This window comes from Rhinichthys klamathensis, unplaced genomic scaffold (assembly GCF_029890125.1).
Source record: "Rhinichthys klamathensis goyatoka isolate OS25496 unplaced genomic scaffold, OSU_Roscu_1.1 h1tg000084l_1, whole genome shotgun sequence".
NCBI lineage: Eukaryota > Metazoa > Chordata > Actinopteri > Cypriniformes > Leuciscidae > Rhinichthys > Rhinichthys klamathensis.
In genome coordinates this window covers 962,064-977,500 of record NW_026606625.1, presented here as the reverse complement: position 1 = coordinate 977,500, position 15,437 = coordinate 962,064, and positions in this window count along the sequence as shown.

Sequence of the window (15,437 nt, the reverse complement as noted above, 5' to 3'; positions counted from 1 at the left end):
TCAAATGGTTAAATAATAATAAAATAATAACAAAAATGATAAATAAGTGAACAAATGAGAGAGAGGAACATAATAATAGGAAAATAAATAATTTAATAAATGACTTGACAAAACAAACATAATTAATGTGTAATTAAATGCATTCCTCAGTTCTTGCACATGATGAGATGTTACACATGAACACACATGATTTAACCACAAACAAGTGTAATAAATTCTGTGAAAAACTAAATGAGAATATATAATAATAGAGAATATATAATAATAATGAGTGTGTAAAGCATAATTCCCATTAAGCGTTTCTCCAGTCTAGTGTAGAAACGAAACCTCAGAGAAACTCACTGTAAAACTGCTTTATTATCAGGCAACAAAAACAAAAGGACAAATTGGTACAAAAATAGAAAGTGTATAATTGCAGGATTTGTATCATCTTGAGACGTTAATGCTCTATAAAGTGAAACTCCCTCTAGTTTAGAAGATGAAATCAGCTCCAGATCACACAGATATCTCTGAGCTTTCATTGGTTATTATTCTGTTATTGCTGAACCTCTCTCTCTCTCCATCAGGATCCTCTGAGACGTGACATCACCGATGACCTCTGACCCTCCCCGTCCTATGAGCACGGCACGCCCACGCCGCGACATCACTTCCTCACGTCTGCATATGCGCAGACAGATCGATTCTGCAACAGGAGAAACACGTCAAACTGACTTAGCAAAGAAAATGCAACAAGGTAACAGTGTGCTTGCTGCATTTATTACTATAGAAATAACAGTAAATTAGGCATTATTACGAATAACGGTAACAGCTTATTTTACAGTGTCCTTGTTACATCATTTACATGTACTTACCATAGTAATATCAGTACATCGTGCATAATTACATGCAACTAACCCTCAACCAAACCCTTCCCTAACCCTATAGTAAGTGCATGTGGTTTGTTAATATTACTCAGTACTTACTCTGATAAAATAAAACTGACCTGCTCAACACATAGAGGAACTGATCCGGATCATCTGCAAACTCCCTGCAAACACAACAATCATCATCATCATCATCATCATCATCAGCCCGTGATGAGGTGTGGTGTGTTTGACTGGCCTCACCCTGAGCCCCAGTGGTAGAAGACCCTGTCCTGATAGTACAGACACAGGAACAGCCACACACTGATGGTCTCCAGCCAGAAGATCACGAAGAGGAACCAGACAGAAGAGAGCAGCAGCTCACACACCATCCTGAGACCTGCAGACAGCAGCATCATCATCATCATCAGCATCATCATCACTATCATCAGCATCATCACCATCAGCATCATCATCACTATCATCATCATCATCATCATCATCATCATCACTATCATCATCACTATCATCATCACTATCATCAGCATCATCATCACTATCATCATCATCATCATCATCATCATCATCACTATCATCAGCATCATCATCATCACTATTATCATCATCATCATCACTATTATCATCATCATCATCATCATCATCACTATTATCATCATCATCATCATCATCAGCATCATCACTATTATCATCATCATCATCATCAGCATCATCACTATCATCATCACTATCATCATCACTATCATCAGCATCATCATCACTATCATCATCATCATCATCATCATCACTATCATCATCATCATCATCACTATCATCAGCATCATCATCATCACTATTATCATCAGCATCATCACTATCATCATCACTATCATCATCACTATCATCAGCATCATCATCACTATCATCATCATCATCATCATCATCAGCATCATCATCACTATCATCAGCATCATCACCATCAGCATCATCATCACTATCATCATCATCATCATCATCATCAGCATCATCATCACTATCATCAGCATCATCACCATCAGCATCATCATCACTATCATCATCATCATCATCATCATCATCATCACTATCATCATCACTATCATCATCACTATCATCAGCATCATCATCACTATCATCATCATCATCATCATCATCATCATCACTATCATCAGCATCATCATCATCACTATTATCATCATCATCATCACTATTATCATCATCATCATCATCATCATCACTATTATCATCATCATCATCATCATCAGCATCATCACTATTATCATCATCATCATCATCAGCATCATCACTATCATCATCACTATCATCATCACTATCATCAGCATCATCATCACTATCATCATCATCATCATCATCATCACTATCATCATCATCATCATCACTATCATCAGCATCATCATCATCACTATTATCATCAGCATCATCACTATCATCAGCATCATCATCATCACTATCATCAGCATCATCATCACTATCATCATCATCATCATCATCATCACTATTATCATCATCATCATCACTATCATCAGCATCATCATCATCACTATTATCATCAGCATCATCACTATCATCATCACTATCATCATCACTATCATCAGCATCATCATCACTATCATCATCATCATCATCATCATCAGCATCATCATCACTATCATCAGCATCATCACCATCAGCATCATCATCACTATCATCATCATCATCATCATCATCAGCATCATCATCACTATCATCAGCATCATCACCATCAGCATCATCATCACTATCATCATCATCATCATCATCATCATCATCACTATCATCATCACTATCATCATCACTATCATCAGCATCATCATCACTATCATCATCATCATCATCATCATCATCATCACTATCATCAGCATCATCATCATCACTATTATCATCATCATCATCACTATTATCATCATCATCATCATCATCATCACTATTATCATCATCATCATCATCATCAGCATCATCACTATTATCATCATCATCATCATCAGCATCATCACTATCATCATCACTATCATCATCACTATCATCAGCATCATCATCACTATCATCATCATCATCATCATCATCACTATCATCATCATCATCATCACTATCATCAGCATCATCATCATCACTATTATCATCAGCATCATCACTATCATCATCACTATCATCATCACTATCATCAGCATCATCATCACTATCATCATCATCATCATCATCATCACTATCATCATCATCATCATCACTATCATCAGCATCATCATCATCACTATTATCATCATCATCATCACTATTATCATCATCATCACTATCATCATCATCATCATCATCATCATCATCACTATCATCATCACTATCATCATCACTATCATCAGCATCATCATCACTATCATCATCATCATCATCATCATCACTATCATCAGCATCATCATCATCACTATTATCATCATCATCATCACTATTATCATCATCATCACTATCATCATCATCACTATTATCATCATCATCATCATCATCATCATCATCATCATCACTATCATCATCACTATCATCATCACTATCATCAGCATCATCATCACTATCATCATCATCATCATCATCATCACTATCATCAGCATCATCATCATCACTATTATCATCATCATCATCACTATTATCATCATCATCATCATCATCATCACTATCATCATCACTATCATCATCACTATCATCAGCATCATCATCACTATCATCATCATCATCATCATCATCACTATCATCAGCATCATCATCATCACTATTATCATCATCATCATCACTATTATCATCATCATCATCATCATCATCATCACTATTATCATCATCATCATCATCAGCATCATCATCACCATCATCATCACTATCATCAGCATCATCATCATCATCAGCATCATCATCATCACTAAATGACAAAAAGTCAAAAATTCAAAAATTACAAAAAAGTCAAAATTATGACAGACATACCGAGTAGAAATTACATGAAAAAGTCCAAAAATGACAAAAAGTAAAAATTATGACAGACATACCGAGTAGAAATTACATGAAAAAGTCAAAAAATGACAAAAAGTAAAAATTATGACAGACATAGTAAGTTGAAATTACATGAAAAAGTCCAAAAAATGACAAAAAGTCAAAATTATGAAAAAAGTCAAAATTATGAAAAAAGTCAAAATTATGAAAAAAGGTCAAAATTATGAAAAAAGTCAAAATTATGAAAAAAGTCAAAATTATGCAAAAAGTCAAAAATGACAAAAAGTCAAAATTATGAAAAAAGTCAAAAATGACAAAAAGTCAAAATTATGAAAAAAAAGTCAAAAATGACAAAAAGTCAAAATTATTGCAGACATACCAAGTTGAAATTATATGAAAATGCCTAAAAAATGCCAAAAAGTCAACATGATGCCAGATACTGAGTTGAAACTGGCGAAAGTCAAGTGTGTAATGTAAAAACCAATATATTAACGTGTGTATCAGGAGTAAGAGTAGAAAGCCTCTCTCCAGCTCTTCAACAGATCGACTCTTGCTGACACATAAAGCCACTGCAGTTATGACTCCTCTTCCCACCTCACTGGGACCAACCACAGAAAACTCTGCCTGGAAGCTGATTTCAGCGCTGTACGAGAATGGCCCAGTTTTACTACACTTCTGTTCAGCTGTGTCCAGCTTTCATCAGCTCTGGTCCAGTGGGTTCAACAGCACATCTTTCTGCTCAGCTCTGTTCAACACTGGGCTGGTTCTAACACACGTGCTCGGATGTCTGGGAGATTCTGACGCTGGACTTCAGCCGCCGGTCCATGGGACCTCAACGGGACTCCTCAGCCAAGCTGTACATACAGTATGAATGCTGTATAATGGCTGGATATGCTGAACTGAGGGCATATTGGGAACTATTCTGGATCATTGGCACATAAGTCTGTGTAATGTCAAACCAGTTTTCAAACCATACAATTCACAAATAAAAAAATTTAAACCAGACGTTGATTTGCAATTTTTTCCCTGTATACTTCATCAATAGATAGTTTGGTTAAATTATGACTTTACAAACAACCTATTGAATGGATGAAATCTATCCAGTCTAAAGTAATGACATGAAAAAGTCAAAAAATGACAAAAAGTCTAAATTATGACAGACATACCAAGTTGAAATTACATGAAAAAGTCCAAAAAATGACAAAAAGTCTAAATTATGACAGACATACCGAGTTGAAATTACATGAAAAAGTCAAAAAATGACAAAAAGTAAAAATTATGACAGACATAGTAAGTTGAAATTACATGAAAAAGTCCAAAAAATGACAAAAAGTCAAAATTATGAAAAAAGTCAAAATTATGAAAAAAGTCAAAATTATGAAAAAAGGTCAAAATTATGAAAAAAGTCAAAATTATGAAAAAAGTCAAAATTATGCAAAAAGTCAAAAATGACAAAAAGTCAAAATTATGAAAAAAGTCAAAAAATGACAAAAAGTCAAAATTATGAAAAAAAAGTCAAAAATGACAAAAAGTCAAAATTATGACAGAAATACCAAGTTGAAATTACATGAAAAAGTCCAAAAAATGACAAAAAGTCTAAATTATGACAGACATACCAAGTTGAAATTACATGAAAAAGTCCAAAAAATGACAAAAAGTCTAAATTATGACAGACATACCGAGTTGAAATTACATGAAAAAGTCAAAAAATGACAAAAAGTAAAAATTATGACAGACATAGTAAGTTGAAATTACATGAAAAAGTCCAAAAAATGACAAAAAGTCAAAATTATGAAAAAAGTCAAAATTATGAAAAAAGGTCAAAATTATGAAAAAAGTCAAAATTATGAAAAAAGTCAAAATTATGCAAAAAGTCAAAAATGACAAAAAGTCAAAATTATGAAAAAAGTCAAAAATGACAAAAAGTCAAAATTATGAAAAAAAAGTCAAAAATGACAAAAAGTCAAAATTATTGCAGACATACCAAGTTGAAATTATATGAAAATGCCTAAAAAATGCCAAAAAGTCAACATGATGCCAGATACTGAGTTGAAACTGGCGAAAGTCAAGTGTGTAATGTAAAAACCAATATATTAACGTGTGTATCAGGAGTAAGAGTAGAAAGCCTCTCTCCAGCTCTTCAACAGATCGACTCTTGCTGACACATAAAGCCACTGCAGTTATGACTCCTCTTCCCACCTCACTGGGACCAACCACAGAAAACTCTGCCTGGAAGCTGATTTCAGCGCTGTACGAGAATGGCCCAGTTTTACTACACTTCTGTTCAGCTGTGTCCAGCTTTCATCAGCTCTGGTCCAGTGGGTTCAACAGCACATCTTTCTGCTCAGCTCTGTTCAACACTGGGCTGGTTCTAACACACGTGCTCGGATGTCTGGGAGATTGTGGCGCTGGACTTCAGCCGCCGGTCCATGGGACCTCAACGGGACTCCTCAGCCAAGCTGTACATACAGTATGAATGCTGTATAATGGCTGGATATGCTGAACTGAGGGCATATTGGGAACTATTCTGGATCATTGGCACATAAGTCTGTGTAATGTCAAACCAGTTTTCAAACCATACAATTCACAAATAAAAAAATTTAAACCAGACGTTGATTTGCAATTTTTTCCCTGTATACTTCATCAATAGATAGTTTGGTTAAATTATGACTTTACAAACAACCTATTGAATGGATGAAATCTATCCAGTCTAAAGTAATGACATGAAAAAGTCAAAAAATGACGAAAAGTAAAAATTATGACAGAAATACCAAGTTGAAATTACATGAAAAAGTCCAAAAAATGACAAAAAGTCTAAATTATGACAGACATACCAAGTTGAAATTACATGAAAAAGTCCAAAAAATGACAAAAAGTCTAAATTATGACAGACATACCGAGTTGAAATTACATGAAAAAGTCAAAAAATGACAAAAAGTAAAAATTATGACAGACATAGTAAGTTGAAATTACATGAAAAAGTCCAAAAAATGACAAAAAGTCAAAATTATGAAAAAAGTCAAAATTATGAAAAAAGTCAAAATTATGAAAAAAGGTCAAAATTATGAAAAAAGTCAAAATTATGAAAAAAGTCAAAATTATGAAAAAAGTCAAAAATGACAAAAAGTCAAAATTATGAAAAAAGTCAAAAATGACAAAAAGTCAAAATTATTGCAGACATACCAAGTTGAAATTATATGAAAATGCCTAAAAAATGCCAAAAAGTCAACATGATGCCAGATACTGAGTTGAAACTGGCGAAAGTCAAGTGTGTAATGTAAAAACCAATATATTAACGTGTGTATCAGGAGTAAGAGTAGAAAGCCTCTCTCCAGCTCTTCAACAGATCGACTCTTGCTGACACATAAAGCCACTGCAGTTATGACTCCTCTTCCCACCTCACTGGGACCAACCACAGAAAACTCTGCCTGGAAGCTGATTTCAGCGCTGTACGAGAATGGCCCAGTTTTACTACACTTCTGTTCAGCTGTGTCCAGCTTTCATCAGCTCTGGTCCAGTGGGTTCAACAGCACATCTTTCTGCTCAGCTCTGTTCAACACTGGGCTGGTTCTAACACACGTGCTCGGATGTCTGGGAGATTCTGACGCTGGACTTCAGCCGCCGGTCCATGGGACCTCAACGGGACTCCTCAGCCAAGCTGTACATACAGTATGAATGCTGTATAATGGCTGGATATGCTGAACTGAGGGCATATTGGGAACTATTCTGGATCATTGGCACATAAGTCTGTGTAATGTCAAACCAGTTTTCAAACCATACAATTCACAAATAAAAAAATTTAAACCAGACGTTGATTTGCAATTTTTTCCCTGTATACTTCATCAATAGATAGTTTGGTTAAATTATGACTTTACAAACAACCTATTGAATGGATGAAATCTATCCAGTCTAAAGTAATGACATGAAAAAGTCAAAAAATGACAAAAAGTCTAAATTATGACAGACATACCAAGTTGAAATTACATGAAAAAGTCCAAAAAATGACAAAAAGTCTAAATTATGACAGACATACCGAGTTGAAATTACATGAAAAAGTCAAAAAATGACAAAAAGTAAAAATTATGACAGACATAGTAAGTTGAAATTACATGAAAAAGTCCAAAAAATGACAAAAAGTCAAAATTATGAAAAAAGTCAAAATTATGAAAAAAGTCAAAATTATGAAAAAAGGTCAAAATTATGAAAAAAGTCAAAATTATGAAAAAAGTCAAAATTATGCAAAAAGTCAAAAATGACAAAAAGTCAAAATTATGAAAAAAGTCAAAAATGACAAAAAGTCTAAATTATGACAGACATACCGAGTTGAAATTACATGAAAAAGTCAAAAAATGACAAAAAGTAAAAATTATGACAGACATAGTAAGTTGAAATTACATGAAAAAGTCCAAAAAATGACAAAAAGTCAAAATTATGAAAAAAGTCAAAATTATGAAAAAAGGTCAAAATTATGAAAAAAGTCAAAATTATGAAAAAAGTCAAAATTATGCAAAAAGTCAAAAATGACAAAAAGTCAAAATTATGAAAAAAGTCAAAAATGACAAAAAGTCAAAATTATGAAAAAAAAGTCAAAAATGACAAAAAGTCAAAATTATTGCAGACATACCAAGTTGAAATTATATGAAAATGCCTAAAAAATGCCAAAAAGTCAACATGATGCCAGATACTGAGTTGAAACTGGCGAAAGTCAAGTGTGTAATGTAAAAACCAATATATTAACGTGTGTATCAGGAGTAAGAGTAGAAAGCCTCTCTCCAGCTCTTCAACAGATCGACTCTTGCTGACACATAAAGCCACTGCAGTTATGACTCCTCTTCCCACCTCACTGGGACCAACCACAGAAAACTCTGCCTGGAAGCTGATTTCAGCGCTGTACGAGAATGGCCCAGTTTTACTACACTTCTGTTCAGCTGTGTCCAGCTTTCATCAGCTCTGGTCCAGTGGGTTCAACAGCACATCTTTCTGCTCAGCTCTGTTCAACACTGGGCTGGTTCTAACACACGTGCTCGGATGTCTGGGAGATTCTGACGCTGGACTTCAGCCGCCGGTCCATGGGACCTCAACGGGACTCCTCAGCCAAGCTGTACATACAGTATGAATGCTGTATAATGGCTGGATATGCTGAACTGAGGGCATATTGGGAACTATTCTGGATCATTGGCACATAAGTCTGTGTAATGTCAAACCAGTTTTCAAACCATACAATTCACAAATAAAAAAATTTAAACCAGACGTTGATTTGCAATTTTTTCCCTGTATACTTCATCAATAGATAGTTTGGTTAAATTATGACTTTACAAACAACCTATTGAATGGATGAAATCTATCCAGTCTAAAGTAATGACATGAAAAAGTCAAAAAATGACAAAAAGTCTAAATTATGACAGACATACCAAGTTGAAATTACATGAAAAAGTCCAAAAAATGACAAAAAGTCTAAATTATGACAGACATACCGAGTTGAAATTACATGAAAAAGTCAAAAAATGACAAAAAGTAAAAATTATGACAGACATAGTAAGTTGAAATTACATGAAAAAGTCCAAAAAATGACAAAAAGTCAAAATTATGAAAAAAGTCAAAATTATGAAAAAAGTCAAAATTATGAAAAAAGGTCAAAATTATGAAAAAAGTCAAAATTATGAAAAAAGTCAAAATTATGCAAAAAGTCAAAAATGACAAAAAGTCAAAATTATGAAAAAAGTCAAAAATGACAAAAAGTCAAAATTATGAAAAAAAAGTCAAAAATGACAAAAAGTCAAAATTATTGCAGACATACCAAGTTGAAATTATATGAAAATGCCTAAAAAATGCCAAAAAGTCAACATGATGCCAGATACTGAGTTGAAACTGGCGAAAGTCAAGTGTGTAATGTAAAAACCAATATATTAACGTGTGTATCAGGAGTAAGAGTAGAAAGCCTCTCTCCAGCTCTTCAACAGATCGACTCTTGCTGACACATAAAGCCACTGCAGTTATGACTCCTCTTCCCACCTCACTGGGACCAACCACAGAAAACTCTGCCTGGAAGCTGATTTCAGCGCTGTACGAGAATGGCCCAGTTTTACTACACTTCTGTTCAGCTGTGTCCAGCTTTCATCAGCTCTGGTCCAGTGGGTTCAACAGCACATCTTTCTGCTCAGCTCTGTTCAACACTGGGCTGGTTCTAACACACGTGCTCGGATGTCTGGGAGATTCTGACGCTGGACTTCAGCCGCCGGTCCATGGGACCTCAACGGGACTCCTCAGCCAAGCTGTACATACAGTATGAATGCTGTATAATGGCTGGATATGCTGAACTGAGGGCATATTGGGAACTATTCTGGATCATTGGCACATAAGTCTGTGTAATGTCAAACCAGTTTTCAAACCATACAATTCACAAATAAAAAAATTTAAACCAGACGTTGATTTGCAATTTTTTCCCTGTATACTTCATCAATAGATAGTTTGGTTAAATTATGACTTTACAAACAACCTATTGAATGGATGAAATCTATCCAGTCTAAAGTAATGACATGAAAAAGTCAAAAAATGACAAAAAGTCTAAATTATGACAGACATACCAAGTTGAAATTACATGAAAAAGTCCAAAAAATGACAAAAAGTCTAAATTATGACAGACATACCGAGTTGAAATTACATGAAAAAGTCAAAAAATGACAAAAAGTAAAAATTATGACAGACATAGTAAGTTGAAATTACATGAAAAAGTCCAAAAAATGACAAAAAGTCAAAATTATGAAAAAAGTCAAAATTATGAAAAAAGTCAAAATTATGAAAAAAGGTCAAAATTATGAAAAAAGTCAAAATTATGAAAAAAGTCAAAATTATGCAAAAAGTCAAAAATGACAAAAAGTCAAAATTATGAAAAAAGTCAAAAATGACAAAAAGTCAAAATTATGAAAAAAAAGTCAAAAATGACAAAAAGTCAAAATTATTGCAGACATACCAAGTTGAAATTATATGAAAATGCCTAAAAAATGCCAAAAAGTCAACATGATGCCAGATACTGAGTTGAAACTGGCGAAAGTCAAGTGTGTAATGTAAAAACCAATATATTAACGTGTGTATCAGGAGTAAGAGTAGAAAGCCTCTCTCCAGCTCTTCAACAGATCGACTCTTGCTGACACATAAAGCCACTGCAGTTATGACTCCTCTTCCCACCTCACTGGGACCAACCACAGAAAACTCTGCCTGGAAGCTGATTTCAGCGCTGTACGAGAATGGCCCAGTTTTACTACACTTCTGTTCAGCTGTGTCCAGCTTTCATCAGCTCTGGTCCAGTGGGTTCAACAGCACATCTTTCTGCTCAGCTCTGTTCAACACTGGGCTGGTTCTAACACACGTGCTCGGATGTCTGGGAGATTCTGACGCTGGACTTCAGCCGCCGGTCCATGGGACCTCAACGGGACTCCTCAGCCAAGCTGTACATACAGTATGAATGCTGTATAATGGCTGGATATGCTGAACTGAGGGCATATTGGGAACTATTCTGGATCATTGGCACATAAGTCTGTGTAATGTCAAACCAGTTTTCAAACCATACAATTCACAAATAAAAAAATTTAAACCAGACGTTGATTTGCAATTTTTTCCCTGTATACTTCATCAATAGATAGTTTGGTTAAATTATGACTTTACAAACAACCTATTGAATGGATGAAATCTATCCAGTCTAAAGTAATGACATGAAAAAGTCAAAAAATGACGAAAAGTAAAAATTATGACAGAAATACCAAGTTGAAATTACATGAAAAAGTCCAAAAAATGACAAAAAGTCTAAATTATGACAGACATACCGAGTTGAAATTACATGAAAAAGTCAAAAAATGACAAAAAGTAAAAATTATGACAGACATAGTAAGTTGAAATTACATGAAAAAGTCCAAAAAATGACAAAAAGTCAAAATTATGAAAAAAGTCAAAATTATGAAAAAAGGTCAAAATTATGAAAAAAGTCAAAATTATGAAAAAAGTCAAAATTATGCAAAAAGTCAAAAATGACAAAAAGTCAAAATTATGAAAAAAGTCAAAAATGAAAAAAAGTCAAAATTATGAAAAAAAAGTCAAAAATGACAAAAAGTCAAAATTATTGCAGACATACCAAGTTGAAATTATATGAAAATGCCTAAAAAATGCCAAAAAGTCAACATGATGCCAGATACTGAGTTGAAACTGGCGAAAGTCAAGTGTGTAATGTAAAAACCAATATATTAACGTGTGTATCAGGAGTAAGAGTAGAAAGCCTCTCTCCAGCTCTTCAACAGATCGACTCTTGCTGACACATAAAGCCACTGCAGTTATGACTCCTCTTCCCACCTCACTGGGACCAACCACAGAAAACTCTGCCTGGAAGCTGATTTCAGCGCTGTACGAGAATGGCCCAGTTTTACTACACTTCTGTTCAGCTGTGTCCAGCTTTCATCAGCTCTGGTCCAGTGGGTTCAACAGCACATCTTTCTGCTCAGCTCTGTTCAACACTGGGCTGGTTCTAACACACGTGCTCGGATGTCTGGGAGATTGTGGCGCTGGACTTCAGCCGCCGGTCCATGGGACCTCAACGGGACTCCTCAGCCAAGCTGTACATACAGTATGAATGCTGTATAATGGCTGGATATGCTGAACTGAGGGCATATTGGGAACTATTCTGGATCATTGGCACATAAGTCTGTGTAATGTCAAACCAGTTTTCAAACCATACAATTCACAAATAAAAAAATTTAAACCAGACGTTGATTTGCAATTTTTTCCCTGTATACTTCATCAATAGATAGTTTGGTTAAATTATGACTTTACAAACAACCTATTGAATGGATGAAATCTATCCAGTCTAAAGTAATGACATGAAAAAGTCAAAAAATGACGAAAAGTAAAAATTATGACAGAAATACCAAGTTGAAATTACATGAAAAAGTCCAAAAAATGACAAAAAGTCTAAATTATGACAGACATACCAAGTTGAAATTACATGAAAAAGTCCAAAAAATGACAAAAAGTCTAAATTATGACAGACATACCGAGTTGAAATTACATGAAAAAGTCAAAAAATGACAAAAAGTAAAAATTATGACAGACATAGTAAGTTGAAATTACATGAAAAAGTCCAAAAAATGACAAAAAGTCAAAATTATGAAAAAAGTCAAAATTATGAAAAAAGTCAAAATTATGAAAAAAGGTCAAAATTATGAAAAAAGTCAAAATTATGAAAAAAGTCAAAATTATGCAAAAAGTCAAAAATGACAAAAAGTCAAAATTATGAAAAAAGTCAAAAATGACAAAAAGTCAAAATTATGAAAAAAAAGTCAAAAATGACAAAAAGTCAAAATTATTGCAGACATACCAAGTTGAAATTATATGAAAATGCCTAAAAAATGCCAAAAAGTCAACATGATGCCAGATACTGAGTTGAAACTGGCGAAAGTCAAGTGTGTAATGTAAAAACCAATATATTAACGTGTGTATCAGGAGTAAGAGTAGAAAGCCTCTCTCCAGCTCTTCAACAGATCGACTCTTGCTGACACATAAAGCCACTGCAGTTATGACTCCTCTTCCCACCTCACTGGGACCAACCACAGAAAACTCTGCCTGGAAGCTGATTTCAGCGCTGTACGAGAATGGCCCAGTTTTACTACACTTCTGTTCAGCTGTGTCCAGCTTTCATCAGCTCTGGTCCAGTGGGTTCAACAGCACATCTTTCTGCTCAGCTCTGTTCAACACTGGGCTGGTTCTAACACACGTGCTCGGATGTCTGGGAGATTCTGACGCTGGACTTCAGCCGCCGGTCCATGGGACCTCAACGGGACTCCTCAGCCAAGCTGTACATACAGTATGAATGCTGTATAATGGCTGGATATGCTGAACTGAGGGCATATTGGGAACTATTCTGGATCATTGGCACATAAGTCTGTGTAATGTCAAACCAGTTTTCAAACCATACAATTCACAAATAAAAAAATTTAAACCAGACGTTGATTTGCAATTTTTTCCCTGTATACTTCATCAATAGATAGTTTGGTTAAATTATGACTTTACAAACAACCTATTGAATGGATGAAATCTATCCAGTCTAAAGTAATGACATGAAAAAGTCAAAAAATGACGAAAAGTAAAAATTATGACAGAAATACCAAGTTGAAATTACATGAAAAAGTCCAAAAAATGACAAAAAGTCTAAATTATGACAGACATACCGAGTTGAAATTACATGAAAAAGTCAAAAAATGACAAAAAGTAAAAATTATGACAGACATAGTAAGTTGAAATTACATGAAAAAGTCCAAAAAATGACAAAAAGTCAAAATTATGAAAAAAGTCAAAATTATGAAAAAAGGTCAAAATTATGAAAAAAGTCAAAATTATGAAAAAAGTCAAAATTATGCAAAAAGTCAAAAATGACAAAAAGTCAAAATTATGAAAAAAGTCAAAAATGACAAAAAGTCAAAATTATGAAAAAAAAGTCAAAAATGACAAAAAGTCAAAATTATTGCAGACATACCAAGTTGAAATTATATGAAAATGCCTAAAAAATGCCAAAAAGTCAACATGATGCCAGATACTGAGTTGAAACTGGCGAAAGTCAAGTGTGTAATGTAAAAACCAATATATTAACGTGTGTATCAGGAGTAAGAGTAGAAAGCCTCTCTCCAGCTCTTCAACAGATCGACTCTTGCTGACACATAAAGCCACTGCAGTTATGACTCCTCTTCCCACCTCACTGGGACCAACCACAGAAAACTCTGCCTGGAAGCTGATTTCAGCGCTGTACGAGAATGGCCCAGTTTTACTACACTTCTGTTCAGCTGTGTCCAGCTTTCATCAGCTCTGGTCCAGTGGGTTCAACAGCACATCTTTCTGCTCAGCTCTGTTCAACACTGGGCTGGTTCTAACACACGTGCTCGGATGTCTGGGAGATTCTGACGCTGGACTTCAGCCGCCGGTCCATGGGACCTCAACGGGACTCCTCAGCCAAGCTGTACATACAGTATGAATGCTGTATAATGGCTGGATATGCTGAACTGAGGGCATATTGGGAACTATTCTGGATCATTGGCACATAAGTCTGTGTAATGTCAAACCAGTTTTCAAACCATACAATTCACAAATAAAAAAATTTAAACCAGACGTTGATTTGCAATTTTTTCCCTGTATACTTCATCAATAGATAGTTTGGTTAAATTATGACTTTACAAACAACCTATTGAATGGATGAAATCTATCCAGTCTAAAGTAATGACATGAAAAAGTCAAAAAATGACGAAAAGTAAAAATTATGACAGAAATACCAAGTTGAAATTACATGAAAAAGTCCAAAAAATGACAAAAAGTCTAAATTATGACAGACATACCGAGTTGAAATTACATGAAAAAGTCAAAAAATGACAAAAAGTAAAAATTATGACAGACATAGTAAGTTGAAATTACATGAAAAAGTCCAAAAAATGACAAAAAGTCAAAATTATGAAAAAAGTCAAAATTATGAAAAAAGGTCAAAATTATGAAAAAAGTCAAAATTATGAAAAAAGTCAAAATTATGCAAAAAGTCAAAAATGACAA